This window comes from Nerophis ophidion, linkage group LG04, assembly GCF_033978795.1.
Source record: "Nerophis ophidion isolate RoL-2023_Sa linkage group LG04, RoL_Noph_v1.0, whole genome shotgun sequence".
In the NCBI taxonomy this organism is placed as follows: Eukaryota; Metazoa; Chordata; class Actinopteri; order Syngnathiformes; family Syngnathidae; genus Nerophis; species Nerophis ophidion.
This window is the reverse complement of record NC_084614.1, coordinates 7,122,203-7,136,060: the sequence shown is the minus strand read 5'-3', so window position 1 is coordinate 7,136,060 and position 13,858 is coordinate 7,122,203.

Here is a 13,858-nt window from a genome sequence, read left to right as displayed (position 1 = left end):
CGTTGTTTGAATGGTAAATAAAAAGAAAATGCAACAAATCCTTTGCAACTTATATTCAATTGAATAGACTGCAAAGACAAGATATTAAACATTTTTATTTTTATTTTGCCAAGAAACCGGAAGCGTTTCTGGGTGTTGTTGATAGATGGCTGTGGCTTTGTCACGTTGTTTGAATGGTAAATAAAAAGAAAATACAACAAATCCTTTTTATATTCAATTGAAAAGACTGCAAAATAAATATCTTTCACCTTTGTTGTTTTTTTTGCAAATATTAGCTCATTTGGAATTGGATGCCTGCGATGTGTGTTTTAAAAAAACAAAAAAAAGCTGGCACAAGTGGCAAAAAAGCGCGAGAAAGTTTAAAGGGGAACATTATCACCAAACCTATGCAAGCGTCAATATATACCTTGATGTTGCAGAAAAAAGACCATGTATTTTTTTAACCGATTTCCGAACTCTAAATGGGTGAATTTTGGCGAATTAAACGCCTTTCTGTTTATCGGTCTTTTAGCGATGACGTCAGAACGTGACGTCACCGAGGTAACACACCCGCCATTTTCATTTTCACATTACAAACACCGGGTCTGTTATTTTCCGTTATTTCGACTATTTTTTGGAACCTTGGAGACATCATGCCTAACACTAACAGGGAGGGATTCAAGTTGCACCACTGGCAAGAAATCTGCCGCCAGACCCCCATTGAATGTACCAGAGTGTCTGCCGGCGATGACAGACATGGCACAGAGATGTATGGATAACCTGCAGATGCATTTGCAACGATTAAGTCAACCAAATCACAAAGGTGAGTTTTGTTGATGTTGTTGACTTATGTGCTAATCAGACATATTTGGTCGCGGCATGACTGCCAACTAATCGATGCTAGCATGCTACGCTAATCGATGCTAAAATGCTATGCTAATCGATGCCAACATGTTATTCACGCTAGCTCTATGTACATTTGAAACTACATACCCACATTTAATGCAAAACAAACACTTACCAATCGACGGATTTAAGTTGCTCCAGTGTCACAAGATGCGAAAGTCCTGATCGTTTGGTCCGCGCATTGTACCGGCGATGCTAAGACAGACATGGCACAGAGATGTATGGATAACCTGCAGGTGCATTTGCAACCATTAAGTCAACCAAATCACAAAGGTGAGTTTTGTTGATGTTGTTGACTTTCCGTGCTAACCAGACATATTTGGTCGCGGCATGACTGCCAGCTAATCGATGCTAGCATGCTACGCTAATCGATGCTAAAATGCTACGCTAATCGATGCCAACATGCTATTTACGCTAGCTCTATGTACATTTGAAATTAGGTACCCACATTTAATGCGAAACAAACACTTACCAATCGACGGATTTAAGTTGCTCCAGTGTCACAAGATGCGAAATCTGCGTAATCTGTTGAATCGCTTAAACCGCTGAAATCCGAGTCTGAATCCGAGCTAATGTCGCTATATCTTGCTGTCGCATCGCAAATAGCGAAAATCAAGAACTTTAAAGCTTTTTTTTAGGGATATTCCGGGACCGGTAAAATTTTGAAGAAAAATTCCAAAAATAAAACAAGCCACTGGGAACTGATTTTTATTGTTTTTAACCCTTTTTTAAATTGTGATAATGTTCCCCTTTAAAGGAATGCTCGACAAAGACTTATTTGTTTTCATGATCCTGTTAGTTTTAGACTCCTTTAGTTCCTGTTTTTTGTTTTGGTTGCAAATGATTTTCACTCACCTGGCTCTGATCAAGCACCTTTGGTGTTCGATTCCCGCCGTTGTTTTTTAGCCTCTCGTTGGGAACGGCACGCTTCCCATTTGTTTTGGTTCCTGTCATTTCTGACATGTCGGATTAATTGATTATTAAAGCATGTTCCTACCTGCAAGCCTTGTCCAGAACAGTCCCGTTTTGCATCCTGGGAGAACAAACCTGGCAGTAAGCTTGACAATTTAGAACATGCCACAGGTGAACAGGCTAATTGGGAACAGGTGGGTGCCATGATTGGCTAGAAAAGCAGCTCACTCGTTCACAAACAAGGACAGGGTTAGGGGTCACCGCTTTGTCAACAAATGCAAGAGCAAATTGTTTAAGAACAACATTTTGCAACGAAGTTAGGGATTTCACCATCCAGGCTCCGTAATATCATCAAAAGGTTGAGAGAATCTGGAGAAATCACTGCATGTCAGCCATGATATTCCCAAAACTGACATCAGTGTGTAAAGGATATCACCACATGGGCTCAGGAACACTTCATAAAACCACTGTCAGCAACTACAGTCGGTCGCTACATCTGTAAGTCTAAGATGGACTGACGCAAAGTTGACCGTTTTTGTAGATAATAATGGCGGTAAGGGAATAAGCGGTAGGGAATGGATGGATGGATAATGGTAATAGTACGTATCGGACACATTTATTTTGAAAAACATATAAGTTTGGCGTTCAAGCATGAAAAAGGACTAAAGGAAGTTAGAAGGTCAACACCTCAGTATTATTGTTGGCCACCAGAGGTCAGCAGACCAATGGGGAGCGTGCTGTGCAGTATCGTGGCCACTGATTGGCCCAGGCCTGAAGGAGTGTGAAGGTGACTGTTCAAATAGTACACACCCCCCACAAGCAGGGAAGTAGTCAGCTTGTGTAAAAAGAGAATACAACAAATATTTTTCAACGTATATTCGATTGAATAGACTGCAAAGACAAGATATTTCATTTGTATTTTTTTCCCCCAGTAATCCGGAAGCTGGAAGCGTTTCTGGGTGTTGTTGATAAATGGCTGTGGCTTTGGCATAGCAGAGTTTTAACTCGCACTGACAGATGTAGCGACCGACTGCGGTTACTAACAGAGGTTTTCTGAAGTGTGGTGATATCCTTTACACACCGATGTGGCTTTTTGATGCCTGGTGTGTAATATGATGGCTTACGTGCAGTGATTCCTCCACATTCTCCGAACCTTTTGATGATATTATGGAGCGTGGATGGTGAAATCCCTCAATTCCTTGTTGAGAAATGTTGTTAAACTGTTGACAAAGTGGTGACCCTCGCCCCGTTCTTGTTTGTGAACGAGTGAGCATTTCATGGAAGCGGCTTTTATAGCCAATCATGGCACCCACCTGTTCCCAATTAGCGTGTTCACCTGTGGCATGTTCCAAATAAGTCTTTGATGAGCATTCCTCAACTTCCTCGCTCTTTTTTGCAACTCGTGCCAGCTTTTTGAAACAAGTTCCAGTGTGAAGATGAAATATCTTGTCTTTTCAATTGAATATAAGTTAAAAAAAAGGATTTGTTGTATTCTCTTTTTATTTAGCATTTACACAAGCTGACTACTTCCCTGCTCCCGGGTGTTGTGGAGAAAAAAATGTGAATTTGCCAAAGGGGGTGAAATCCAGGGGTTTGAAGTCCAGATGAGAGTCTCTAAACCCAGCTGGGAATAGTTGGTCTAATGAGCCGATTGCAAGTCATTTATTTTCAAAGAACAACCCCAGATGCTGAGAGGAGTTCTGTGCCGGAGTCCATGAATCACCATGGGGGCCACGGCCCAGTCTGGATCCACTGGAGCTGGACTCTGGTCCTGCATTCTAATGCAGGACCAGTTGGACCACACAAGTGGAGATAAATCTACCGTCTGGTTAGAACTGGATTTCAATGACAGGATCTAACATTAATAGTGAGAGTCCAGTCCATAGTGGATCTAACATAATAGTGTGAGAGTCCAGTCCATAGTGGATCTAACATAATAGTGAGAGTCCAGTCCATAGTGGATCTAACATAATAGTGAGAGTCCAGTCCATAGTGGATCTAACATAATAGTGTGAGAGTCCAGTCCATAGTGGATCTAACATAATAGTGTGAGAATCCAGTCCATAGTGGATCTAACATAATAGTGAGAGAGTCCAGTCCATAGTGGATCTAACATAATAGTGAGAGTCCAGTCCATAGTGGATCTAACATAATAGTGTGAGAGTCCAGTCCATAGTGGATCTAACATAATAGTGAGAGTCCAGTCCATAGTGGATCTAACATAATAGTGAGAGTCCAGTCCATAGTGGATCTAACATAATAGCGTGAGAGTCCAGTCCATAGTGGATCTAACATAATAGTGTGAGAATCCAGTCCATAGTGGATCTAACATAATAGTGAGAGAGTCCAGTCCATAGTGGATCTAACATAATAGTGAGAGTCCAGTCCATAGTGGATCTAACATAATAGTGAGAGTCCAGTCCGTAGTGGATCTAACATAATAGTGTGAGAATCCAGTCCATAGTGGATCTAACATAATAGTGTGAGAATCCAGTCCATAGTGGATCTAACATACTAGTGAGAGTCCAGTCCATAGTGGATCTAACATAATAGTGTGAGAGTCCAGTCCATAGTGGATCTAACATAATAGTGTGAGAGTCCAGTCCATAGTGGATCTAACATAATAGTGAGAGAGTCCAGTCCATAGTGGATCTAACATAATAGTGAGAGAGTCCAGTCCATAGTGGATCTAACATAATAGTGAGAGTCCAGTTCATAGTTGATCTAACATAATAGTGTGAGAGTCCAGTCCATAGTGGATCTAACATAATAGTGAGAGAGTCCAGTCCATAGTGGATCCAACATAATAGTGTGAGAGTCCAGTCCATAGTGGATCTAACATAATAGTGTGAGAGTCCAGTCCATAGTGGATCTAACATAATGGTGTGAGAATCCAGTCCATAGTGGATCTAACATAATAGTCAGAGTCCAGTCCATTGTGGATCTAACATAATAGTGAGACTCCAGTCCATAGTGGATCTAACATAATAGTGTGAGAGTCCAGTCCATAGTGGATCTAACATAATGGTGTGAGAGTCCAGTCCATAGTGGATCTAATATAATAGTGTGAGAGTCCAGTCCATAGTGGATCTAACATAATAGTGTGAGAGTCCTGTCCATAGTGGACCTAACAAAATAGTGTGAGAGTCCAGTCCATAGTGGATCTAACATAATAGTGTGAGAGTCCAGTCCATAGTGGATCTAACACAATATTGTGAGAGTCCAGTCCATAGTGGATCTAACATAATAATGTGAGAGTCCAGTCCATAGTGGATCTAACATAATAGTGAGAGTCCAGTCCATAGTGGATCTAACATAATAGTGTGAGAGTACAGTCCATAGTGGATCTAACATAATAGTGTGAGAGTCCAGTCCGTAGTGGATCTAACATAATAGTGTGAGTCCAGTCCATAGTGGATCTAACATAATAGTGTGAGAGTACAGTCCATAGTGGATCTAACATAATAGTGTGAGAGTCCAGTCCGTAGTGGATCTAACATAATAGTGTGAGTCCAGTCCATAGTGGATCTAACATAATAGTGAGAGTCCAGTCCATAGTGGATCTAACATAATAGTGAGAGTCCAGTCCATAGTGGATCTAACATAATAGTGAGAGTCCAGTCCATAGTGGATATAACATAATAGTGTGAGAGTCCAGTCCATGTTAATTCTCTCAGTGTTTATTCCTCACATAAAATACGTGAACCAAAATTTTTTTTTTGCAATCAAAGAACGTTGTCATGAGATATTGTCATTTATATTATAATATTTTGTTTCGTTAGTTTTGTATTGCCTTGGTTGTTGATTTAGTTGTGTTTTCAGCACCCAAGTGTTTTTCTTGGTTGCCATGGCTGCTGATTATTGTCACCTGCCTCTGATTAGTGGTGGGGACGCTCACCCGCTCCTAATCAGAGTTTTTTTTATTCCTGCTTCTCAACACACTCTGGCTAGCAGTTTTATTTTGCTACACACATTAAGTTGTTGTTGCTTATCTTGACTACTGCCACTGGTAAAGTTACTAAACATGTCACACCTTTTTAGTTCGTCTAAAAGTTACCATTCTTAACTTATTCATGACAAAGCCAGGAACCAAAACAAGATTTGTATCGGGGATGCCTTTGAAATATTTTTTCATCGGACGCCAAACTTGCTCATTTCCTCCCTCGATGGGTAAGTCAGGCATTTATTTACCTTTTCTTGTGATTTGTAATAAATGGGAACGGACATTTGGTATGTCAACTATATTGCCCGATACAGTCTATGATCTTGTCTGACAAAGCTCGTAAACAATGTTAGCATGTGTCGTCCAACTGACTGGATGACATATATTTGTGGATATGGGCAAGCGGTAGAAAATGGATGGATATGGGTAGTGTCAGTGCCTATTTCCTTCTCAATACGCTGAAGAAATGGCTTCCAACATGAGTCATCATGGCAATGTGAAACGTTCACACTGGTAAATACTGTGCTGCTGTGTCATGTTCACAGTAGATCACTTTGGTGTGTGGGCGCTGGGCTCATGTGGTAGAGTCGCCGCGGCCTTGCAACTTGAGGGTTCCTGGTTCGAACCCCGGCTTCTACAAACCTGGTCACGTCCGTTGTGTCCTTGAATGAGACACTTCACCCTTGCTCCTGATGGGTGGCGGTTAGCCCCTTGCCTGGTAGCCATCAGTGTGTCAATGTGCGTGTGAATGGGTGAATGTCAATGTGTGTGCGTGTGTGAATGGGTGAATTTTTGGGGGGCGAATGTGTGTGTGACTGTATGTATGAATAGGGAAATGTGTGAATGGGGGAATGTGTGAGTGTGTGTGTTTGAATGGGTGTGTGTGAATGGGTGAATGTGTGTGAATGGGTGACTGTTTGCGAATGGGTAAATGTGTGTAAATGGGTGAATGTTTGTCTGTGAATGGGTAAATGTGTATATGCATGTTGGAATGTTTGTGAATGGGTAGTGTGTGTGTGTGAATGGGTGAATGTTTGTTTTTGAATGGGTAAATGTGTGTCTGTGAGAACGGGTGACTGTTTGGGAATGGGTGTGTGAATGGATGAATGAGTACATTTTTGGTGTGTTGGAATGTTTTTGAATGTGTGTGTGTGTGTGTGTGTGTGTGTGTGTGTGTGTGTGTGTGTGTGTGTGTGATATATCCGGTAAAGTGAATGGGTGAATGTGTGGGAGTGTGTGTTTGAATGGGTGTGTGTGAATGGGTGAATGTGTGTGAATGGGTGACTGTTTGCGAATGGGTAAATGTGTGTCTGTGAGAACGGGCGACTGTTTGGGAATGGGTGTGTGAATGGATGAATGAGTAAATTTTTGGTGTGTTGGAATGTTTGTGAATGTGTGTGTGTGTGTGTGTGTGTGTGTGTGTGTGTGTGTGTGTGTGTGTGTGTGTGTGTGTGTGTGTGTATGTGTGTGATATATCCGGTAAAGTGACTGGGTGAATGTGTGAGAGTGTGTGTTTGAATGGGTGTGTGTGAATGGGTGAATGTGTGTGAATGGGTGACTGTTTGCGAATGGGTAAATGTGTGTAAATGGGTGAATGTTTGTCTGTGAATGGGTAAATGCATGTTGGAATGTTTGTGAATGGGTGAATGGGTAGTGTGTGTGTGAATGGGTGAATGTTTGTTTTTGAATGGGTAAATGTGTGTGTGTGAGAACGGGCGACTCTTTGGGAATGGGTGTGTGAATGGATGAATGAGTACATTTTTGGTGTGTTGGAATGTTTGTGTGTGTGTGTGTGTGTGTGTGTGTGTGTGTGTGTGTGTGTGTGTGTGTGTGTGTGTGTGTGTGTGTGTGTGTGATATATCCGGTAAAGTGAATGGGTGAGTGTGTGTGTTTGAATGGGTGTGTGTGAATGGGTGAATGGGTGACTGTTTGCGAATGGGTAAATGTGTGTAAATGGGTGAATGTTTGTCTGTGAATGGGTAAATGTGTATATGCATGTTGGAATGTTTGTGAATGGGTGAATGGGTAGTGTGTGTGTGAATGGGTGAATGTTTGTTTTTGAATGGGTAAATGTGTGTGTGTGAGAACGGGCGACTGTTTGGGAATGGGTGTGTGAATGGATGAATGAGTAAATTTTTGGTGTGTGTGTGTGTGTGTGTGTGTGTGTGTGTGTGTGTGTGTGTGTGTGTGTGTGTGTGTGTGTGTGCGTGTGATATATCCGGTAAAGTGAATGGGTGAGTGTGTGTGTTTGAATGGGTGTGTGTGAATGGGTGAATGGGTGACTGTTTGCGAATGGGTAAATGTGTGTAAATGGGTGAATGTTTGTCTGTGAATGGGTAAATGTGTATATGCATGTTGGAATGTTTGTGAATGGGTGAATGGGTAGTGTGTGTGTGAATGGGTGAATGTTTGTTTTTGAATGGGTAAATGTGTGTGTGTGAGAACGGGCGACTGTTTGGGAATGGGTGTGTGAATGGATGAATGAGTAAATTTTTGGTGTGTGTGTGTGTGTGTGTGTGTGTGTGTGTGTGTGTGTGTGTGTGTGTGTGTGTGTGATATATCCGGTAAAGTGCTTTGGAAGGTGTGCAGGTGTAGTAAAGGTGTGTATAAATGGGCACAATTTAGCGTATTTACCTGACTATAAAACACATTGGTATATAAGCCACACCCACAACAAATATATACCTTTTGAAATGACTTAGTTACACATAAATATTTACTTAATATATATCTACATACCTTAATTGTGTCAAGGCAGCAAAACAGCTGATCCAACAAAACGTCAGTCAAGCTCACGGAGCCGCTAGCCGCGCAAGCTAGCTCTCCAATCAGCTAAACGGACTCGATAACTCCACGCTGACGTCTTGCTCAATTCACTGAGGAGTTTATGAAAGTGAAATAATACAAAAATAATGTATAGCGTATTTGCTAAAGCTAACTGGCTAATTACATCACGAGAGCATGTATTAATGTGCATGAAAAGACTCCTACACACATCACACATGGGACACTTTAGTAAGTAAGAATAGTTTTAGTTATATTGTCAAACTCACACACGTCATTTGGAACTATTAATAAAGAATCTGTACGTGTAGAAACGTTATGGAAAGCCAGAAGACTCTTATTCCGGGTTAAAAGCTCTAAACAGAGTGGGTTTATCCAAAAGATGGCGCCGTACCACAAACAATAGCACACCCTTTCTTGTTTTTTGGTCCTAAACTGTTTCCAACATGAAACCCCAAAACATGAAAAACCCAAAAACTAGCTGCAGGGTAAGTTCTATTCCCAAATGTAGGTTAGTTAGCATTCCAATGTGGGGTGTCTGGACCGTGGTCTATCTCACTGCTCTCGGGCTTGGATGGCTGCACTTTCCTGTGAGAACACCTTGCACACGCTCGGGTGTTGCCAGCGTCTCTCTGAGCCGTCCAGCCCCGGGTGTTGTCCCAGTCTTGCAAATGAGGTTCCAGCATGCATCACTCCGGCTTGTTTGGCCCGTTGGCACCCGCCCGCCATGCATCATTTGATTTTCCTCCGCTAAGCATTCATCGCCGGCCAAGCGCGTCACGGCAGCGTGAGTGCAGAGCAGAGTTACTCCACATTCATTCCAGGTTCAAACCTCGACAGTCGAGCGCGTACAGACTCTGAGGCTAGGACAAAAGTGAACAAATAATTGGCCCATAGTATCTTGTTAGGTTTGGATGGTGAGGAGGGGTGCCAGTAGCAAGATGAATGGTGTATTTGGATCTTAATGGATCAGGCCCATAGTATCTTGTTAGGTTTGGATGGTGAGGAGAGGTGCCAGGAGCGAGACCAATGGTGTATTTGGATCTTAGTGGATCAGGCCCATAGTATCTTGTTAGGTTTGGATGGTGAGGAGGGGGCCAGGAGCGAGACCAATGGTGTATTTGGATCTTAGTGGATCAGGCCCATAGTATGTAGTTAGGTTTGGATGGTGAAGAAAGGTGCCAGGAGCGAGACCAATGGTGTATTCGGGTCTTAGTGGATCAGGCCCATAGTATGTAGTTAGGTTTGGATGGTGAGGAGGGGTGCCAGGAGCGAGACCAATGGTGTATTTGGATCTTAGTGGATCAGGCCCATAGTATCTTGTTAGGTTTGGATGGTGAGGAGAGGTGCCAGTAGCAAGATGAATGGTGTATTTGGATCTTAGTGGATCAGGCCCATAGTATCTTGTTAGGTTTGGATGGTGAGGAGGGGTGCCAGGAGCGAGACCAATGGTGTATTTGGATCTTAGTGGATCAGGCCCATAGTATCTTGTTAGGTTTGGATGGTGAGGAAAGGTGCCAAGAGTGAGACCAATGGTGTATTTGGATCTTAGTAGATCAGGCCCATAGTATCTTGTTAGGTTTGGATGGTGAGGAGAGGTGCCAGTAGCAAGATGAATGGTGTATTTGGATCTTAATGGATCAGGCCCATAGTATCTTGTTAGGTTTGGATGGTGAGGAGAGGTGCCAGGAGCGAGACCAATGGTGTATTTGGATCTTAGTGGATCAGGCCCCTAGTATCTTTTTAGGTTTGGATGGTGAGGAGGGGTGCCAGTAGCAAGATGAATGGTGTATTTGGATCTTAATGGATCAGGCCCATAGTATTTTGTTAGGTTTGGATGGTGAGGAGAGGTGCCAGGAGCGAGACCAATGGTGTATTCGGGTCTTAGTGGATCAGGCCCATAGTATGTAGTTAGGTTTGGATGGTGAGGAGGGGTGCCAGGAGCGAGACCAATGGTGTATTTGGATCTTAGTGGATCAGGCCCATAGTATCTTGTTAGGTTTGGATGGTGAGGAGAGGTGCCAGGAGCGAGACCAATCGTGTATTTGGATCTTAGTGGATCAGGCCCATAGTATCTTGTTAGGTTTGGATGGTGAGGAGGGGTGCCAGGAGCGAGACCAATGGTGTATTTGGATCTTAGTGGATCAGGCCCATAGTATCTTGTTAGGTTTGGATGGTGAGGAGGGGTGCCAGTAGCAAGATGAATGGTGTATTTGGATCTTAATGGATCAGGCCCATAGTATCTTGTTAGGTTTGGATGGTGAGGAGAGGTGCCAGGAGCAAGACCAATGGTGTATTTGGATCTTAGTGGATCAGGCCCATAGTATCTTTTTAGGTTTGGATGGTGAGGTGGGGTGCCAGTAGCAAGATGAATGGTGTATTTGGATCTTAATGGATCAGGCCCCTAGTATCTTGTTAGGTTTGGATGGTGAGGAGAGGTGCCAGGAGCGAGACCAATGGTGTATTCGGGTCTTAGTGGATCAGGCCCATAGTATGTAGTTAGGTTTGGATGGTGAGGAGGGGTGCCAGGAGCGAGACCAATGGTGTATTTGGATCTTAGTGGATCAGGCCCATAGTATCTTGTTAGGTTTGGATGGTGAGGAGAGGTGCCAGTAGCAAGATGAATGGTGTATTTGGATCTTAGTGGATCAGGCCCATAGTATCTTGTTAGGTTTGGATGGTGAGGAAAGGTGCCAGGAGTGAGACCAATGGTGTATTTGGATCTTAGTGGATCAGGCCCATAGTATCTTGTTAGGTTTGGATGGTGAGGAGAGGTGCCAGTAGCAAGATGAATGGTGTATTTGGATCTTAGTGGATCAGGCCCATAGTATCTTGTTAGGTTTGGATGGTGAGGAGGGGTGCCAGTAGCAAGATGAATGGTGTATTTGGATCTTAATGGATCAGGCCCATAGTATCTTGTTAGGTTTGGATGGTGAGGAGAGGTGCCAGGAGCGAGACCAATGGTGTATTTGGATCTTAGTGGATCAGGCCCATAGTATGTAGTTAGGTTTGGATGGTGAGGAGGGGTGCCAGTAGCAAGATGAATGGTGTATTTGGATCTTAATGGATCAGGCCCATAGTATCTTGTTAGGTTTGGATGGTGAGGAGAGGTGCCAGGAGCGAGACCAATGGTGTATTCGGGTCTTAGTGGATCAGGCCCATAGTATGTAGTTAGGTTTGGATGGTGAGGAGGGGTGCCAGGAGCGAGACCAATGGTGTATTTGGATCTTAGTGGATCAGGCCCATAGTATCTTGTTAGGTTTGGATGGTGAGGAGAGGTGCCAGTAGCAAGATGAATGGTGTATTTGGATCTTAGTGGATCAGACCCATAGTATCTTGTTAGGTTTGGATGGTGAGGAGGGGTGCCAGGAGCAAGACCAATGGTGTATTTGGATCTTAGTGGATCAGGCCCATAGTATCTTGTTAGGTTTGGATGGTGAGGAAAGGTGGCAGGAGTGAGACCAATGGTGTATTTGGATCTTAGTGGATCAGGCCCATAGTATCTTGTTAGGTTTGGATGGTGAGGAGGGGTGCCAGGAGCGAGACCAATGGTGTATTTGGATCTTAGTGGATCAGACCCATATTGTGTCTTGTTTGGTTTGGATGGTGAGGAGAGGTGCAAGGAGTGAGACCAATGGTGTATTTGGATCTTAGTGGATCAGGCCCATAGTATGTAGTTAGGTTTGTATGGTGAGGAGAGGTGTCAGGAGCGAGACCAATGGTGTATTTGGATCTTAGTGGATCAGGCCCATAGTATCTTGTTAGGTTTGGATGGTGAGGAGAGGTGCCAGGAGCGAGACCAATCGTGTATTTGGATCTTAGTGGATCAGGCCCATAGTATGTAGTTAGGTTTGGATGGTGAGGAGGGGTGCCAGGAGCGAGACCAATGGTGTATTTGGATCTTAGTGGATCAGGCCCATAGTATCTTGTTAGGTTTGGATGGTGAGGAGGGGTGCCAGGAGCGAGACCAATGGTGTATTTGGATCTTAGTGGATCAGGCCCATAGTATCTTGTTAGGTTTGGATGGTGAGGAAAGGTGCCAGGAGTGAGACCAATGGTGTATTCGGGTCTTAGTGGATCAGGCCCATAGTATCTTGTTAGGTTTGGATGGTGAGGAGAGGTGCCAGGAGTGAGACCAATGGTGTATTCGGGTCTTAGTGGATCAGGCCCATAGTATGTAGTTAGGTTTGGATGGTGAGGAGGGGTGCCAGGAGTGAGACCAATGGTGTGTTCGGGTCTTAGTGGATCAGGCCCATAGTATCTTGTTAGGTTTGGATGGTGAGGAGAGGTGCCAAGAGCGAGACCAATGGTGTATTTGGATCGTAGTGGATCAGGCCCATAGTATCTTGTTAGGTTTGGATGGTGAGGAGAGGTGCCAGGAGCGAGACCAATGGTATATTTGGATCTTAGTGGATCAGGCCCATAGTATCTTGTTAGGTTTGGATGGTGAGGAGAGGTGCCAGTAGCAAGATGGATGGTGTATTTGGATCTTAGTGGATCAGGCCCATAGTATCTTGTTAGGTTTGGATGGTGAGGAGAGGTGCCAGGAGTGAGACCAATTGTGTACTCGGGTCTTAGTGGATCAGGCCCATAGTATGTAGTTAGGTTTGGATGGTGAGGAGAGGTGCCAGGAGCAAGACTAATGGTGTATTTGGATCTTAGTGGATCAGGCCTATAGTATCTTGTTAGGTTTGGATGGTGAGGAGGGGTGCCAGTAGCAAGATGAATGGTGTATTTGGATCTTAGTGGATCAGGCCCATAGTATCTTGTTAGGTTTGGATGGTGAGGAGGGGTGCCAGGAGCGAGACCAATGGTGTATTTGGATCTTAGTGGATCAGGCCCATAGTATGTAGTTAGGTTTGGTAGGTGAAGAAAGGTGCCAGGAGCGAGACCAATGGTGTATTCGGGTCTTAGTGGATCAGGCCCATGGTATGTAGTTAGGTTTGGATGGTGAGGAGAGGTGCCAGGAGTGAGACCAATGGTGTATTTGGATCTTATTGGATCAGGCCCATAGTATCTTGTTAGGTTTGGATGGTGAGGAGAGGTGCCAGGAGCGAGACCAGTGGTGTATTCGGGTCTTAGTGGATCAGGCCCATAGTATCTTGTTAGGTTTGGATGGTGAGGAGAGGTGCCAGGAGTGAGACCAATGGTGTATTTGGATCTTAGTGGATCACGCCCATAGTATCTTGTTAGGTTTGGATGGTGAGGAGAGGTGCCAGTAGCAAGATGAATGGTGTATTTGGATCTTAATGGATCAGGCCCATAGTATCTTGTTAGGTTTGGATGGTGAGGAGAGGTGCCAGGAGCGAGACCAATGGTGTATTTGGATCTTAG